Source organism: Cryptomeria japonica, chromosome 2 (genome assembly GCF_030272615.1).
Source record: "Cryptomeria japonica chromosome 2, Sugi_1.0, whole genome shotgun sequence".
NCBI classification, from domain to species: Eukaryota; Viridiplantae; Streptophyta; class Pinopsida; order Cupressales; family Cupressaceae; genus Cryptomeria; species Cryptomeria japonica.
The window spans coordinates 387,282,068-387,302,493 of record NC_081406.1 but is presented as its reverse complement, the minus strand read 5'-3'; positions in this window follow the sequence as shown (position 1 = coordinate 387,302,493).

Below are 20,426 nucleotides of genomic sequence, written 5' to 3'. Positions count from 1 at the left end.
TCTTCTTCTTACCACCCTCAAGGAAATGGGCAAGCTGAATCAAGCAACAAGAACATCCTAAAGATCATTAAAAAGATGTTAGGACACAACAAGAAGGCATGGGATTCAAAGTTGAGTCTTGCATTATGGGCAGATAGAATAACAGTGAAGAAATCTATGGGAAAGTCTCCATTTGAGTTGGTTTATGGCAAAAGAGCCAGATTGCCTTTGGACAATCTCTTGCCTGTACATAGATTCATGACTCAAGAAGGGATAGATGTTGAAGATCCCTCACAAGAGAGGATGACGCAGTTAGTAGAGCTTGATGAATTCAGAGCAGAGGCTCAGAAGAAGAATATCAAAATTCAAAATTAGATGAAGAGGTTATATGACAAGAGGACATCAGATAGGAAATTTTGTGTTGGTGATTGGGTTTTAATGTGGAATGCTAGGAGTCAAGACAAAGGCAAGCATGGAAAATTTGAGGCTTTATGGATCAGACCATATGTGATTATGGATAAAAAGGGAGAAGATTCCTACCTGCTCCAAAATACAACAGGGGAAGTCCAAGAATTGCCAGTACATGGACAATTCTTGAAAAATTTCTTTTCTTGATATATTCTGTTATATGTATAGTAGATTAGGATCCACTTCCATTGTAAATACCATGACCTGTCAAAATGTATCCTCGCTAACCAGAGATTCTGAATTCTTGAAGACATACACAATATGCCTCCATCCCTAGTCAGAGCCACTGTTGAACAATATATTTGAAAATCAAAAAATCTTCCCAAAGGCATGAAGGCTAAAGGATCATCGGCCAAAATATCATGTCGAGCATCTCAGAAAGAGTTTCGTGGAAAGGATAGTGTCATTGAAATGAAGCATAAAGGTAAAACAATAAATTAAAATGACTTCGACAGAATATCTCTTTTGATAAATGAAAGAAGCCGTTCATCGATATCCCAGTTTCATCGAAAAGCAAAAGGCTAACAAAAGGTGAAGTCGAGGAAATACAACTACCGATGAGACTTAAAAAACATTCATCGAAAAGAAAATCTCATCGATAACATTATATCGATAAAAATAGAAGAGTTTCATTGATAAAAGAAGGACATCAAAGAAAAAAGGTTTTCGGAGAGCTTGCATGAACTTTCACCGAAGAACAGAATTCATTGAAAAATGATTTCGATGAAACTCACGAATGACTCATCAAAAGAAAGTTCATCAAACAAAAGATGATTTCGAGGAGACTAGAAAATGGTTTGTCGCCTTGGGCCATTCACCGATAAGGTGATATCGAGGAAAGTGAACTTTCGATGAAAGATCAAAGTATTCAGCCGAAGACAAGGGTTTCATCGAAAACTCGATTCACGATCATTTCAGGTGAACAGTACTTCCCGCGAAGGAGTTAAAAGCTCAAGTGGAGGATGTCACATTTGCAATTAAGTTTAAACATTTGAATAGCCATTATAAACGCAGAGACATTAACTATGCACAAGTTGCCCATACAATTACAGTTGAATTGATCGAATTTTCATAGGAACCAGATTGATACTAAAAGACGGAAAATTGCAAGGAGTTTGCTAAAGTTCATAAACAACAGTCAGAAGAGCTCGACAATTCTCCAAGTAAGTGTGATTTCTCGATTGATTGAAATTATGGAACCTTCTTCTTCTTCTAAAAAGAGTAGGAAAGGGAAGGAATTAAACCCTGAAGAGAAGCCCAAACGATAGAAAAAGGAGGGTAGAGCTTTAACTCAGGATTTACTAGACCAGTGCCCGACATCCAGTGTGAGGTCCAAAAAAATCAAGAGTGAAGAGGAAGGGTTGGAAGATAGATTTGAACATCTAGGAGACATATGGACTAAGATCAAAGGACATGAGTTGTTCTTATTTGGTTACAAGAGAATGGATGCTCCTGAGCCCGTAAGTAACCTATGGAAGAAGAATTTAGGGAAATTGGTAGTTCTGAATGTATTTGTGGATGTCGAATTAATGAAGGCTCTAGTAGATTGTTATGATCCAAAAACCAAAACCATATGTGACTACCGAGGGAGTCTTATGGTGGTGATTAACAAACAGACTATTGATATGGTGTTTGATCTAGACTGGGAAGTAGAAGAGAAAATTGATATGCAAAAATTATCGCGAGAATTCTTTAACTTGGAGGACATTTATAGGACATGGAGACTACCCATTCACCGGCCAAAAGTAGGAAAGTCCTTTGTTCCATTCAGTAAAGATGACAAGGTTCCATTTGATGTCAACCAATTCCATCCATATTTTAAGTATACATACTATGCTGCGGCCCAAGTATTAGGCTTAGAAGCTCATCCTCTCATGGATATTGGGGTTATGGTTCTATGTACTAATCTACAATCAAAAGACCCTAGGTCATTTGGCTATGCCACTTATGCTGCAGAAGCTCTAAACCATGGGTTGGAGAAGTTGAAAGGAGACCTTGTAAATGTTCATTTCTCATTGTATTCCTTATTAATGCACATCATTCTTTATTGTGGACAAGAAATCAATTTCTGGTCAGACGATTTCAACATCAGAGCTTATGATAAGAATGGTTTGAAGAAACCAGTTCAGTTGTGGGTTTCTGCATGGGATCAAAGATTTATAAACAACCAATATTGGCACTTTCAAGAATATTTTGTGAAACCTCTTAGTGCAGCCTTTCGACAACATAGAGATTATACTTTGTCTCCTGAAATTAAGAGATTCCTCAGGCCAAAAGACTTTTCTCCTGAGTCTTAGATTGATCATAACTGGGGTGACTGGTATTGCCACCTTAATCATACAGAAATCAGGGTATTTGGGTATGAAGGAAAGCCATACATGCTTCCAATTACAGTACCAAACAGGGTGGCTAGCCTAGAGATTGTAAGACAATTATTTGCTGTCAGTGCCAAACATCTTACAGATTTTGGTAAATAATCCATTGTGCTAGGGTTATTGGTGTTTTCTAATTTTATAGTTAAAAGTTCCAAAAGTTATCATTTACTTGAAAATAAATTAGATTATTATGGCATGACTCTGGGTGATCCTAGAGAGAACTTTGATCCTGAGGGATATATCAGAGCTGCAAAGGCGTCACAGAAACTAAAAGCCAGAATACATGTGGCTCAAATGCCAGATGATCTCATCAAGAATCTTGAAAGGGAAGAGGCCAAGGTTTTGAGAGAAAGGAGCAAAATGACTTGGGAAGCCTTCAAGTGGAAAAGAACAAGGGGGATGGTGGATGGAGACCTACTTGGAAACCTCCAAGATCCTTTGGAGATAGCCAAAAAATTACTTCAACATGAGGTAGAAATTATGCATAGAGTACCTCCATAGTTCCTCCATTTTATCAACACTAAAAAAGATAGTCAACCATTGGCTCACATGTCACCAAAATCGGCTGCTAGTAGCATCCCTACTGACTCCCCTAGAGAAGATTATCCCTCGGGTTTTGAAGCAGAGGTAGATGTGGACACTGGTGAATTTAATATTAGAGATGTAGTTGATATAAGGATGACAAAACATGAAGACTTTGTTGCTGATGACAGATTCGCTTCTTCGAGAGAATTCCTTTCATTCTTGTACCAGTACAAAGGGGCTCATGTGAAACGAAGTATGGCTGGGAGACCAGAAGAAGAACAGATGAAAAGGATACAAGATGAGATAGATACCCTCATGAAAGATATGACCCCTGAGAAAGGGAGGAAAATATTAAAAGAGGCTGGTGTTACCATCTTTTCTGGTTGGGATATAAATTCAGCACTTCTGTTTGATGGATTCTTGAAGAAGCAGGACCTAAATCAACAGGTATTGCCTCAAGAGATAGATAAATTGTTCCTAGGCTCAGGATATGATCCTGATAAAAAAGCTCTCCTACAATGGGCACTGTATCCGAAAGGAAAAACACCAATCATTGTGGATATTGAAGAAACCTTTGGACACCTTATGATTCATCAGGTGGGAAAGACTGACCCTAGGGTCACTGCTAAATTGAACTTGGATGTAGCCAAATTAAATTTGGATCAGACCGAGTTTTTGGTCAAGGAAAATATTACCTATAAGGGCTTATATGAAAGATCTAAAGAGGAGAATCAAAAGCTACAAGCAAAGATATTACAACTTGAGACAGGAACTCCTTTAAGTGAATATGCTTCATATCCCATAGGGCAGAGCTTGGATGATGTCTCTGATGTTCTGTATTGGAAATATCAAGCAGAGAAGGCTGCCAAACAGGTGAGTAATATTCAACAGAAGATGGATAAAATGGTTAATGATATCATTGAAGACAGGTTCAATACCATGCTCATCCATGTTGAACATTATTGGAGGGTGTACACCGGGACCATAAAGGCATTAAGAGAGCATGAAAGGTTAAAAGCACGATTGCATGAAGTGATAAACAATGTTGATGTGATGACGTTAGAGGAGAAAATAGAAGGAACTTCATATATGGAAAATCATGTTAAATTCGAAGACGTGCTAAAAGGAGATCTTAAAGAGTTGGATGATGGTAGCCCTATTGGAATGCCCTCGATTTATAAAGAAGGAGAAGTAATATCTATGGAAGATTTGTGGAATGAAGTTATAAGCATCAAGGATCGGGCTCTGTCAAAATTGGATCGAAGCAAAGACATGGCCCCTACCGTCAACCAGATGATATTCGAATACCTTTCACAGGGAGAAGAATTAAAGAAACAGAGCATCAAGACCAAGACTTTTAAAGAGGATGATTATATTCATCATTTAGGGATTCTTAATCTCTTTTTACTTAAGTTTGTTAGAAATGTTCAAATTGACAATTAGTATTTCAAAAAGACACGTCTTTTCATATATAACTTTTGCTCTCATATATATATGAGAGAGGTTTCTTGTAATATTTTTTCAAGAAAGATAGCGTGGGAACAAGACAGTAATGTGTGACAGCCTGTAAGCTCTCTGTTATACAATTTTTTGATGGATACATAACACAATCAGTCATATTTTCTTTGCATATGTGCTATGGATTATTTTATTTTGTTGCTGGCAATTGCTTGTGATATTATCTAAAGGAGATAAGGTTATTCATTTTCGTTGAGTGGAATTTATGTTGTATGTTATAAGGTTGAAATAAAAGTTTTGCTTGAGAATTGTAATTGTTCTTTGCAGTTCTTACTTGAGTGGTCCCTTAAAGATAGGGTTAAATTCATTAAAGCAACTTATGATATAGGCATTCAATTGATCTCATAAGAAATAATAACTGACAGATCCGTAAAGGGGTGGGTTTAAACACTGTCTCACAAGTTCACACAATAAGTCCTAAGAGAATATAAAGACTCTGTAGCCCAAACAGCAAAGAAAGCACTGGCCATTTACAAATTACACTTATCACTATATTCATCATATGTTATTTTAAAGCAATAGGAGTAATTGAGTAGGAAACATAGAGTAAGTTGGCAGTCGTGTATTCAAATTGAATAGCTTCCACAACAACAATCTTGAACTCATTTGCTATATCTCCATCCTAGGAACTTATGCCATTCTGAGATAGGAGAAAACCTGATCAAGATACTTAATCTGTTATAAAAGTCACTAGTCATTGAAAACAATTAGTGAATAGGTATACCCACCTAGGTTCTGTAGAGCCTAAAGTGAGAGAGTTAGTAACCAAACAGGTTCACTCTATATGTTGGCCAAGTCAACTGGAGGGTTTGATCATAGGAGTTGGCATTTCCTTAGAACCTATCCAATCTGTTGATTTGAGACCCAACAGAATGTTTGTCACAAACTAGGGCAACTATATCATTGGGTGTATGTGATAAGTACGTTCTCTTTGTGAACACCGCAAATACCTCGACCCTTGAAGTATGCACCCTAGGATTCTTCACTCATTCCTTGTGTGCGATGTGTCTGTCTTTTGTAAAAGGGGTTGCATTCTAGCTCTAGCCTTCAATGCCATGATGCTCTGCATCTTCTTTGCTACATTAAATAAAGGTTCTCACCTACTTATGTGCATTTGTGAAAGCAAGTTTTCCTTCATCTCTAACTATCCTCTGTCTAATTTCTTCTTACTAACATTTCTTCCGTCAGTCTTGGCAGTCCGTTCGGTCTAGTTTGGTCATAAGTGCACAATTGGGCTTGTGCACACTATCTTGCACTTGTGCAGCATCAAGTTGCACCTATGTACCTTACACAGGCATAGAACATCACTACATAGGTGCAGAATGCGCCCACACAGGTGCAGATTTGCATTTTTCCCTCCCTTGTGGGCCCTGCAATGTCCCACAATCAAGCAAAATTCATAAAATTGAACATATGGGTTTTTGAGCTACATACCGCTACTCCCATGTTGTCTGATCATCTCTAGATGTGTACATGTTCCCCAAGGTGATCTGCCATTGGAATGTTCACCATCTCTCTACAAAGGGTCCTTTTTCCTGAGCAACAACTCTTCCACTTTGGCCAGTGCAAATGAACTCTTTTCCTTCTCCTTGTCTCCTATATAGATCTTTGTCATTACCTAGATGGACGTGCATGGTCTCCATCTTATGATGGTCACAGTCTTTTGCACCTTCCACTGCTTGTCCTTTGTGCATCCGACCTTCAATTTTTGATCCGTTCGAACCTATCGTCTTCTATCATTCTTATCAATCACTTGGCCTCTTTTCTGGATTTTTTTGGCCAATTCCTCGAGGGGGCATGCATATGTTATTGTTATTATCTGGGGAATTTTCATTATTGTTCTTTGAAACAACACTTAGAATCACATTGTCTCAAAGAGGGGTAAAATGTAGACATCTAAAAATGGTCAACACTTGTGGAGTTATACTTTAACATTTGCGCATTGCCTTATTTTAGGGTTCTTGCATCGCATTAACATCTCTTCTATGTTGCGCACTTGGTCTTTATCATTTGCGAGCATCAAGTTCTTCTGCATTCCTCATTTTTCTCACTTTCAAATTAGGTCTTGTCGATATCAATCTTCAGTCATGATTTTGGTTGATCTTATCCTATCACATCATGGTGCATGCTCATTTATCATCATTTTGGACATCGTCAATCCTAATCAATGATAGAATTAGGGTTTTGTCCTCTTGTCAATCTTTCAATCATCTTTAGCTTGTTAGTAATCATTTACGATTATCAACTTGTCAATCTCGTGATTTTGCGATCGATTCGTTATTGATCCTTGTCCTTGTCAGCCTTGTCATTTTGCGATTGATTCGTCATCGATCCTTGTCCTTGTCAGCCTTGTCATTTTGTGATCGATTCGTCATCGATCCTTGTCCTTGTCAATCTTGTCATTTTGCGATCGATTCATCATTGATCCTTGTCCTTTTCAATCATGTCAATTTGGATCGATTAGTCATTGTTCCTTGTCAATTGGCGCCTATCAATTTGATCTCCTTGTCAATCTTGGTCAATTTGTCATTGATTTTTGTCAACCAATCTCAATCATTTATCAACATTGGTCCTTTTTCAATCAGAATCATGATCGAACCTACATTAATTTCTTGTTGTCTTGACCTAATTCCTTGTCCTCTTATTTCTAGGGTTTTATGATTTGTTCATTTAATCCTTTTCTTCTTCTTTGTGGGTTAAATAAATCTATTTATTTAGTCCTAGGTCTCTTTCATGAATTAATTAATGGATGAAAACCTATTAATTAATTCACCTAATTTCTATTTCATCTTTTTCCTCAATTTTCTAATTTACTAATTTCTCCTAATTCCTTTTGTCATGAGAATAGCAACTTGTCATAATTTGTCATACACCTTGCTGTCATGCCCAAAATTTAGGGCAAAAATGGAATGATTTTTTTTTTAAATGCTAATTAATTAACAAGTTCACTCACATGACATGCGCTAATGTATTTGCCATTTCTATATTCGAGCTAATTCTGATACAAACCAAGTATCGAATATTAATTAAATTTTATTTGCGGAAATCTAAATGGTTTAATTTTATCTTCACAAGATACCTAGTCATTAAATTAATTAAATCAAACTCATTAAAAGAAATAGAAGATGAAGATAAATTCAATCTCCAATATGACTATATAGTCTAAAAATCCATTTTTAATTCAATAATTATAATAATCGTTTAAAGTGTCATTTAATTTAGATAATTTAATTTATACAGGCAAAATTAATTTCGAGTAGCCATTAATCAGCTTGGAAAGCTAATTAAAAATTATCCTCCTAGCATCCTTTCTGACCTCAAAATGAAGGGTGTTTAGATTAATCCCTTTAAAATCCAACTTAAAATTTAATGCTCTAATTAAATTAACTAGGGCATGATTAAGTATTTATCACACTAAATACTTTTAAAAAATATAAGACTAGGCTTTATTCTTTAAAATTATATATATATTTTTTTTAAACTTCCTATTAGTATATCATATAGAGGTATTTAAATATTTAAAAAATCTATATAGTTACATACCCAAAAAAATAACATATATATAAATATTTATATATATATTTAAACATCTAAAAGAACTTTCCAACTTAATAGCCATTTTGTCCTTCAACCCTAATTAGGGATTTTCTTATTATAAAATGGCCCTAAACTAAATGAGTTAAACATTTAATTTTATTTTATTACCCTAGCCCTACCCGGGCTAGGGTTTAATATATATATATTTTTGTTTAACCCCATGTTGCAGGGCCGAGTTAAGGGAGAGTTAGCGGCGCAGAGGCAGATCAAGGAGAGGTGGGGGTTTTTTTTTGGAGGTGACCCGGCCATGGCTGCCCACTGTGCATTGCACAGTGTTCGGCCTTGCCGCCCACTGTGCAGTGCACAGTGTGTGGCACCGCCATCCACTATGCACTGCACAGTGTGCGGCACCGCCGTCCACTGTGCATTGCATAGTGTGCGGCTCCGCCGGTCACTGTGCAATGCACAGTGTGCGACTTGCCCGCCGTTCACTGTGCGATGCACAGTGCTCGGCCCCCTCTTTCCTTTCTTTTTTTAAAGACTTATTATTTTTTTAAATTTATTTATATATATATATATATATATATATATATATATATATTTCTCAATATATATTTTACATGCAATTTTTTTTTAAAACAAAATAACAAAGGTAAATCATTATGTTAAATAATATATATATATATATATATATATATATATATATATATATATATATATATATATATATATTATAACTTATAGTATTAAATCTTTTCTTAAACTAACATCGAAAATCATGGAAGATTCTGATTTACAAATGTAGGAAAGGAAATATAGAATAAGTCTGTTTTAATGGTGATATATTATCCAGAACTATATTGTACTCTATTGATTTACAGAAAACAGAATTCTAAAAATTATTTCTTTTAAAACCACAATATGCATGCAACCTAGTTATTGCCTTTCCTATTTTTTTTTTTTTAATTTTAAATGCTAAAAGAAAATGGAATAAATCTACTGCTAATTTATTTATCATAGCACATCGGAAATATATATATATTTTTTTCTTCTGAACTTAGGAAATACTATTTTAGGAATGCATTATACTTTTCTGCAATAAATACATTCATTGATTTTACAACTAACACAGCAACTACATACACACCTTTTTTTTTAATACTTAAAATCTAACAGCAAATACAACTCATATTTTTCTGCAAGTAGAATGAAGATAAAATTCTCAAGATAAAAAGAAGAACATAGATTTAATTAAAACTAATTTTTCCATATTACAAAAAAAACTATTGCATGCAATTCAAAAGTAACCCCTTTTTTTTTTCAAAATAGAAAATAGAAGTATATCTAGCTTTTTACAACTCAAAAGATATTTTGCAAAATTACAGGATGTTGCTTTATTTAACTACAATAACAGATCTCATGTCTATATTTCAAATTTACAACTTGCCTCTCATTTCAACGAATGAGGGTGTATTTCTTCTATCAAAACTAATAACTGCAAATGAATTTAGATTTCTTCAACAATAATCTTCTGCAACTTTTCACTTTTCCTATTCTTTTCTCCTGACATTCCTACATAATAAATCACAATATGACCATGGAGTGCTCACCTCCCATCCTAGGCTAACTGGTAGCCACCCCCGAGCTCGAAGAACCAAGCCCTAGACGAGTAACAAACATGCAAACACATAGAAGGCAGGAAGCACACAAATTTCAAACACACTCCCAACTTGGCTACACTGCACCACACTTTGGTGATGGCCTTTTTAAGGGTGGTAGTGGACCAATACCCTGAGGAGAACTGCAAGTATGGAAAACCAGTAGCCACCTCATGGCACAATAAATACATCAAGAATTTCAACCCCTTATTCCTTATGCCCCCCAAAGGCATTCTAGCCTTATATCCCTCCTTATGACCCCCATTGCACAAATAGGTCATGCAGCAAGGGTCACACAAAAATCCCTTGTGATCGCTCTCAAAACGAGAGTCTCTCACTCGAGGGTTGTCACTGCTACCACCCACAAGATCCTCCTCTCTCCCAAGAGTAAGAGGTCTTGAGAAAACTCCCAAAACACAGACAAAACATAATGCAAAATACCAAATGAAATTCTTAAGAAAAAACATTCAAGAACACAGATTTCTTACACCAACATACTTCCAGACACATGCAAGAAAGAAGACATTTTAAAGAATAATGAAACCAACCTTAATCTGCCCAAAGGTAGGATAATATTTGAGGAAGAGCTACTCAATCCACGGATCTTCTTCTTCTACCCTTAGCCAAATTTTTTTCTATTCAAATCTTTTCTATTCTATTCAAAATTTTCTTTGTCTCCAAAAATGGAGAGTGGGTGATTACCCTCAAATTCTCAAATTCTTGCTTAAGAAGCCCATTCTCTCAGTTCTCACAAGTTTCTAAAACTCAAAAGGGAAAGTAAGACAGAATGGGAAAAAGACTCTCATTCGAATAGGAAAGTTTACAACTAAGATCAAACTTCTAATTTTCAATTTTCGCACAACTCAGAAAAACCAATTTTTAAAGTGTCAAAAAGGTCACTTAGGAGTAGAAACTTGCCTAAAATTACCCCTAACCCTTAGGTATACCTTATGGGCTCTAGGAAACTCTATTAAACTACCCCTAGGTGTTCATTTAACCCATTTTAAACCCCTCTGAAGTTTATTTTCGGGTCAAACATATGTTGACCTCTCCAAAGATTCCTTTCCCAAGGTATTTATGACATCATGTTACATTATTTGAAAAAGCTATAGTTGAACAATTTCCCACCAAGAGACAAAAATAAAACATTTAAACTTAAATCCACACATGTGTCAAGTGACACAAATAAAACACTTTTACAAATTAAAACATGAAATCATCTCTTGTGGATTTTACACATTAAATTTAAATAACACTTAACACACATGCAGCATATACTGTTACGAATAAAAATATAACACAAAAGGGGTGTTGTCTCTCCAAATAGACAACCCCTGGCTTACGAACATACATAAGTCTAGGTTTGGTTCTCTGTAATTTTCCATGGTCACATGGTCAATTTCCTGCGCATCTCAATTTACACATTAGTACTTTCAAATATCCACACATAATATAATTCAAAGGAATAGTTCAATACACATCATCACTTGCATACAATTTTCATCTGCACAGATTAAATACATCTTTTATCAAGCAATCTCACATAAGCAATTTCATCCCAATTCACATAAACTTAACCATACATCATAGTTCTATTATCATAGTAAAGTCCTGCAAATTCAATAACGACATCTATCATTGCAATATCATCTTATCTAATAATCATGTAGTGTTCTATCTCATAAAGCATATAAGTAAATCATCAAAACATAGCAATGTTATCCAAATCCTGAAATCATATAAGTTCTAAGTTTCAAAATGCATCAAAATAAAGTATCCATAATAGTCTAAATATAAAATCCACTGAAATGTCAGACTGAGTCGAGGTGAGGCCTCACACTTGCATAGAAATTGTCATACATTTGTCATAATTTTTCCATTTTTGATTTGAATTTCTTTTCAAATCTCTTCATGCTAATCTTGTCCTCTCTCCAATTTGTCTATAAATTGGATGATTTTCTTCAATGAAAGGAAGAATCAATCAATCAATCAATCAATCAATCACATTTTTGAGTAGCCTTATGCTGCGAATTTCATCTCTCAACAACTTGCTTTCTACTTGCATTTTGCACTTGTAGGTGAGATCCACATGAAATTTTAAGGTGAAAGAAGAACAATGGAGCCACATGAAGGAGATATCTGCATCGGTTTGCTTCGATTTCATTTGATTTGAATATCTTGTCTTTATATCTTCATTGATTGGATTGGGATTGCTTTCATAGCAGCTTTAGGTTTTGTGGTTGTCCTAATTGCTATTGTTTTGATGATTTTCAATTTCCTGATCTATAGTTACCACCATCAAATATTCTACCTTGCTCATACCGAGAATTATTTGCCATTATGAAAGATATTGGAATGGAGTATCAAGCAATAGATGCTCGTCCCAATGATCATATTATATATCACAAACAACATGAATTTTGAACTGAATGCCCTGAATGTCATACCAATAGATATTGAACAGATCAAATAACAAAAAGGGTTCCTCGCAAGGTTCTTTGCTATATTCCCATTATTCCATGTATGCAACTATTATTCAAGTGCACTAGCTTGGCACAATTTATGGATTACCATGCATGCAATAGAAGTTGAGATGACATTATTCGCATGCCTGCGGATGGTTCAACATTTATGGACATAGAGGAAAAGTGGCCACACTTTAAAGAAGAACCTCGTAATCTCAAGCTTTCATTGGCAGCGGATGGTGTCAATCCATTTGGAGAGATGAGATCTGTTTACTCAATGTGGCCTATTTTTGTTATCAACAATAACATTCCTCCATGGATGTCAATAAAGAGGGAGCACATTATGTTGGAAATGATTGTTCCAGGTATTTTATCATTTAAATATAGTCATCTAAATTTAATTATAAATATTGTAGTAAAATGGTCATAATAATTATGTAATGTTTTTGTTCATTTGATTAGGTAAGTACCAAGTTAAAGATATGAATGTATATATCGAGCCCCTTATCGATGAGTTGTTGGAGTTATGGAATGGTGTCACTATGTATGACATCTCTAGACCAATAGGACAAAGACAATTTCAATTCCATGCGATGCTTCTATGGACAATACACGATGCCCCGGGGCTAACACATTTTTGTGGTATGTTATAGTGTTTAAGTTGTGCATGAACATTATAATTCAAAAAATTATCATATTTAATCCAATTATACATTATCTTGTAGGTCTTCAAACAAAGGGAAAATTGGCATGTCCTATTTGTGGTCCAAAGATGAAATCTCATCATTCAAAAAGTTTAGGAAAGCAAGTGTTTGATGAGTATAGGCACTTTCTCCACAAAAATCATAAGTATCGAAATACTAAAAAACATCTTTTCAATGGGGAAGAAGAGAATACATCAAAGCCATGAAGAATGACACCTCACCTGTGGAAGTTGGAATATAATAGAATTAATCGTCAAGGTAATGCCATTCCATCTATTGATTTGTCATAAAACATCTTTTCTATTTTGTTTTGTTTACTGATGATGTGATTGATGATCATGAAGGTCATGAAGGCATAAATGACCACCTTCCTAAGGGAATAAAAAGTTATCCCCGACAATTTAGTAGGTTTCCCTACTACGAGCAGTTACAAATTGTTCATTTGTTTGATAGTATGCATATTGGAAAGAATATAACAGAGACAATATGGAAAATATTGGATGGAAGGCGTGACAAAGAAAAAAATGTCAAAATATGTAGTGACATTTAGGATTCCAATCATGCAAAGATAAATGTCATTCAATCAAATAGCCATGGAGACCAGATTAATATAAGTGAGCTTCCTTGGTTATTAATAGACCAACAAAGTAATGCTATAAAAGAAGTCATACGAAAAATTCGATTTCCCATAGGATTTTCTATGAACATAAACAATCTCATATCAAAGAAAAGTGAATTTGGGCCAGGGATGAAAATGCATGATTGGCATACCTTCATTAAGGTAATTCATGTTATTGTGTTTTTAGTATGTATTTAAGTACTGCGTGTATGTGTACTTTTCATTATGTTACAAAAAAATGAAAAGATAATTTTATAATTGTTGCAGTGCGTTCTACCTCTATCTCTCCCAGATGACTTCGACAATAATGTCAAGCAAGTCATATATGATCTTGGAAAATACATGAGGTAAGTAGTGATATTTGTTTAGTTTGTTGTATAGATATTATATTTGCAATTTGTTTTACTTGTTATGTAATATATTTTTTTGCGTCTTGAATACCTTGTAGGTGGTTGTCATATAAAGAAATCCATAAAGACAATATAAAATATTGGAAGAGAAAAATTCCTCATTTAATGTGTGAAATGCAAAAGTGTCTACCTCTAGCTTTTTTCAATGCACAATAACACTACCTCATACACCAAGTTGAGGAGATTGAATTGTGTGGACCTGTACACACTAGGTCAATGTGGATGGTTGAGAGGCACTTGAAATTTTTGAAGGCTTTGGTTCAACAAAGAGCACATCCTGAGGGTTCTATGGTGGAGGGATATATAGTATACCAGACTATGGTGTACATTTCTAAATATCTTCCTAAGTTTGCAGCAAAGATCCACGTGGATCACATTTGGGATCCCAACACCATTAAAAAATTTGAAGGGGAGTACTTGACGGGGAAAGATAGATTGAGGAAAGTGAGAGGTAATTATAAGATGTTATTGTATTTAATTAATTATTAATCTTCAAAATAAATTGATTGTAAGATGTCTATTTATTTTTTGTACAGTTGGTCGAGAGTGGGATGCACTACATTTATATATTGCAAACAATCTTGATTGGATGACAGTATGGATTGAACATTGTCAACATTCTGAACGCATGTTAACATGGGAAGGTGAGGCTTCATTGGTTAAAGAAGCACACCGTAATGGAGATTCCAATGTTATGCAAAGGGAAATTGATATAGCATATGGTTTAAGAGATAAATAGGTATGTATAAATTTATTAATCACCCATATGTTTATCAACTCACAATGCAATAAATTTTACATGTTTGACATATCATAGGTCAAACACCACGACGCTATGTGCTACAATGTTCATAAATTTCGCATAAAAAAGTTGGATGACACAAAGAAAACTTGTGATTCTGGCATCACTGCAGTCTTTGAGGTGACAAATATTTCATCGAGAAATGACATTCATCCTCAACATTCTCAAAATTGATACTATGGCATTTTGGATGATATACTTGAGTGTGACTTTAATTCCTTCAAATTAGTTTTGTTCGTCGTCAAATGGTACAGGCTATGATTGAATAAAAATGATCCTGATAGAACTGTTATTGAACATGATAATGGTTTTATAATGCTAAATACAATGTCATTTGAACCAATTGGGGATGAGCCCTATGTTCTTCCAAGCCAATATGAGCAAGTATTTTACTCAAGAGGTTCCACATAAACCGGGTTGGTCATTTGTTGTTAGACATGATCCAAGAGGAAGGCTGATAAAGTATAATGTGATGGAAGAAGAAGATACCAAAGAAGTAGAAGATGAAGTGGATGATGATCACGATCGACAGTTTCTCAATGACAATGAAGAAGAACAAGAGGAAGAAGAAGATGATGATGATGGTGATGGTGATGGTGATGGTGATGGTGATGGTAATGATGATGATAAAGATGTTGATGATGATGATGATGACAACAATGATGACGACAACGACAATGATGACGACGACGATGACGATGATGATGATGATGATGATGATGATGATGATGATGATGATGATGATGATGATGATGATGATGATGATGATGATGTTGGCGATTGTTTATTACCTATGCGATGGATGGTGATTTATGATACATATGTGATGGATTACATGTTTATGATGACACATGATATGTGATGCTAATTGTGATGCTCAATTACATATATGATGACACATCATGTAATGATTTTGATGCTTATGATATGTATGTACTTATTATTTATCAAATTACAAATGTAGTAATGCTTATGATGCTCAATTGATGGTGTTGATTTTAGGTATAGTCCCTGTGTGATGCTATCACCCTTGGTGGGAACAGGCCATTGACTATAGACATTGTCAACCATTTAGTTGAGGATCCTGCATAGTCTACATAAAGTAAAGGTAAGGAATTAAAAAATTTACAATGATTTTGATGACAACATCTTTTTATTATTTAATACTCTTTTTGTCTACAAAGTTCATGTTGTTCATGTTGTGTACTATGTAATTTCGCTAACATTTTTTATACTTTTTCTTTGTCACAGGCCGAGATGTAGCTTGCGACACTTCTACCGAGTAGGTAAACCTCATTGTAATTGTACAAATTAGATAGAAGCAAACAATTACATTATTATGTTCTTTTTTTTAGTGATTTATACTAATTTTGTAATTGTTAATGATATTCTTGACACGGATGGATGTTCGGGGAAAGGGAAAGGGAGTTGCAGTACCTGAGCACATTTCTATGGATGTGAAATCATTAGGGTTAAGCAATGATGACCTTGAAGATCCCACAGACCTTGTGAAATTCTGTAAAATGCCTCTTATAAAAATTAGAAAAGAGATTGTTTCTTTGGCAACCGTGCATCCTACCACTGATGAGATATGATAGAGGGTGGAATTATTGTTTAAGATAGCAGAAAACTTGCAAGTAAGTAGTAATGAAAGCTTTAATTATAAAAAAAGTTCAATAATGGTTTATATTTTATTCTCTTTTATGTCATTAACTAAAATATGTACGTATTGTTTTTACAACAATTTATCCACCCTCATGAAAGTCATTCCCATGATCAAGGTGTTGCAGGATCTTCAGGTGATGATGATTTCCTTGTATTATCACTTGCTTGGCTTATCACTCTGAATACCCGAAACACATCATACTTGATACTGTCAATTTTCAAAATAAAGGTTCATCCTTGTTTACAATTCTTGCACTTTTCATATATTTAATGTTTGATATATTTAATGTATTATTCTTTAGGTGTTGTCAATGTTACTAGGCAAATGCCACCACTGCCTCATCAGAGGTCACCCTCACCTGTATTGCTGACTGCAATGTCGGCAACACGTAGCATGCAGACATCCTCTAGTGCACGTCATATTGGCCCGCCCACTGTTGGTAGATCCCTCTTTTTCTCTATCTTCTGTCATGTGTTTATTTCCCTTCAAGCATTCTTTCTTGAATTCTAATGCCATTTCATAGTGGATTCATTTTTTGCAAGAGGAGATGCACATGAGGATGTGCCAGAGGTGACTACTACTGATAACATACTATCATTTCCTAGATCTTCTCGTATTGCTAGTACAGGAACGTTGTAGGCCACATAGGTGGTGAGCGACGAAGAAATGATTCCCTTAAAGATACAAAAGGTTCCAGGTACTTTAAAATTATTATTATATATATTCTAATTGTAATTTACTTTATGATCACTTGTTGTGGACTAATGATCCCATGAATTTTTTGTAGGCAATGATATTTTCTATAAACATCTTAGTGACATTGCATTGTAGATATTTGGGCCCACCATACATAAAAGGTGGTACATCATATGTGAACTAACCCTAATCCTTTTTTATTTCATATCATTGCTAGAATAGTTTTCCTTTGATCCATTTCTTGAAGTGTAATAAATGTAGCTTTAGTTCATTTCTAAATCTAATAGGTTTGTTTTTTCTTTAAAAGGTGAAATGACCAAGAAAAAAGGTTAAAAGATGAATTGACAAACCAAATGGTTGAGTGGTCTGGAAATGACACCTTTGACAAAACCAAGCTCCTTGAAAAAGCTGGCACATATCTAAAGTATGTGAGGGACCAATATAGGACCCATTTGGAGAGGAACCTAAAGTACGAGCGTCCCCCCATGATTCCAGAGAGGGAGTGGAAGGACCTGATTTTGGATGCCAAGGAGAAAATTGAAAGGAAAAAAGGAAATACACCACTAGACGCTAAAAAAAGGTACGAGATACTATTAAGATTGTAATTATGTACTAATTAATTACTCTTTATATTTATATAATCTAACATATTTCAAAAAATTTATAGACTGAGTGACACGTCAAAGGCAACCAAGGCAAGGAAAGAAAAGCACGGGAAACACAAACTCGGCTCTGGTGGTTACATGAAACTTGCTGCATGAATTGTAAGTATCTCATGTAAATGAAATATTGCATCAAAATATTAATAAATTGCAAACATTTTTTTTATCAAACAATGCAAGGAAAATTCACGATACCAAGCAAAAATGCAGGGCTCTGAATTCAATAGAGCACCCATAGAAGATGACAAGAGAATTGCCTACCAGCAAGGCTATTCAGTCGTGGCTAATTGGCTACTAGAATTGAGTGGGCATACACAACATTCGAGTGCATCCGTCACACAGGTAAATGTGGTAAATGGAAGTTATTTCAAATTGAATACTTTACCAATAATCTAATTGGTGTTGAGTTCCAACATAAAGTGACTATATTTGTTTTAAATAAGAAAGCAATGATAACAATGTGAATGTCATTGGAGTGCAACCTGCTAATTGTGAAACACCACCTACACATGAAGGTCTGGATGTGCATCCCAGTAGTGGAGGTATTCATTTGCTATTCAAATTTATTTATTTATCTATTAATACAAGTATATATATCTTAATTTGTAATTAGAGTAGTAATTAATGTAACCTTTTTTGTTAATATTTTAGAGCATGTAGTCAGTGGTGAGCAAGTGGAGCATGATCTGGGTACACAACCTCAAGAACGTGATGTTCCCCACTCAGGTAAAGAGGACCACTGTTATTGCTTTAAACAAATATAATTGCAATTGGTGTTCAACATTAATGTAACCTTTAGTATTTCAACTCTAGATGATCTAGAGGGTGTTCAACATGTTGAGGTTGAGGCTACACAAAATGATGTGGCCCCATCAGGTAAAGAGCACAACAATTATGTTCTCTAAATTAATGAAATACTTGTAACAATAATAATTTTTTTTTTGAATTTAACCCATTTCTTTGTTATTGCAGAGGACCCTCCTTCGCTTCAGTGTCCTCATCCTCAGTATAGGACTAGGCATACATTGAGATTACAAGCAGTTGGTGGAGCATCTACAGAGGAGGGAAATGAAGAAGAAACTAATGTTCCACTAGTCTTTTCATAGCTTCAAAGAAAAAACAAAGAAAGAAATGATTGTAATCTAACTAATTTGATAATGACTAATTTTTATGTGTTAGTGAATGTAATTATGTGCTAATTAATGGTTATGGATGATATGTGTTAATTAATATTGATGAATGTTGTGTGTTAATTAATGTTAATCAATGTTATGTGTTAATGAATGTTATGTGATATTAATGAATAAATGCTATATTTTATTAATGGTAGAAAGAATTAATGAATGAATGTTATAAGATGTTAACAGGGAATTTAGAGTGATGTTAAGGGGGTGGGGGCTGGGGGGAGGGGCCAAATGAGCTTCCACCTTCATGTGGTTGGCCTTGTTAAGTAGAGAATATTAAACTATTCTAAAAACCAAGCGAAGCTCAACAAGGTAACACACTTTTCAATATTTCATTATGTTGCATAGTTAATCTTATTGAATAATGTATATTGAATCTTAATTGCAGGGTGTAAGTGGAGCCAGCACGAACAACAACACCACAAGTTGCTAGGTATAATTAACTCCCATATTTTCTTGTCTGTACATGAACAATATGAGTTGCTTCTAGTGTTGATATCCAAGGTAGCATTGCAAAAGTTATGAATATGCCTCATCCTTGTAAGTTTTTTTATTACCTGTAAGTAATTAATATGCCTCATCCTTGTAAGTTTTTTTATTACTTGTAAGTCATGAATATTTCTCTTTAGTTGATTAAAATTAAATGAAAATATTTAATGAATACACAAAACTATATACATATGTAGGCGCACCATGGTTGAGATGGTCCAACTCCCTAGTCTCACTCTACGACTAAGCTCATGTCATATCTAAATCAAAGACATCTCAAATACATGGTCGGTGGAAAGCTACAAAATGTCATTCTCATACATAAGCAAGTCATACACAGTTGGGCAAAATCACCAAGAGAACATTAAAAAGTGTGTTTAAGATTGTATCATGGATGCTTTTAAGGATTGTATCATGGATGCAAAAAATCTCTTCATTAATCCTTGACTCATGATTGCTATAATACTTCTTTAGACTTCTCATGTCATTTGTTGCACTTCTTCACTATTTTGGACTGAGTTTCAACTATGAATTTGCCTTGAATTATGACTGTACCTAGCTTTGTCCTATCTTTGTAAGATTCCTCTTTGAATTGTGGTTGTAGCTTTGATAATACCTTTTTAATGTTGCACTATTTGTAAGGAGGACAACTCCTAACACAAGTTGCAA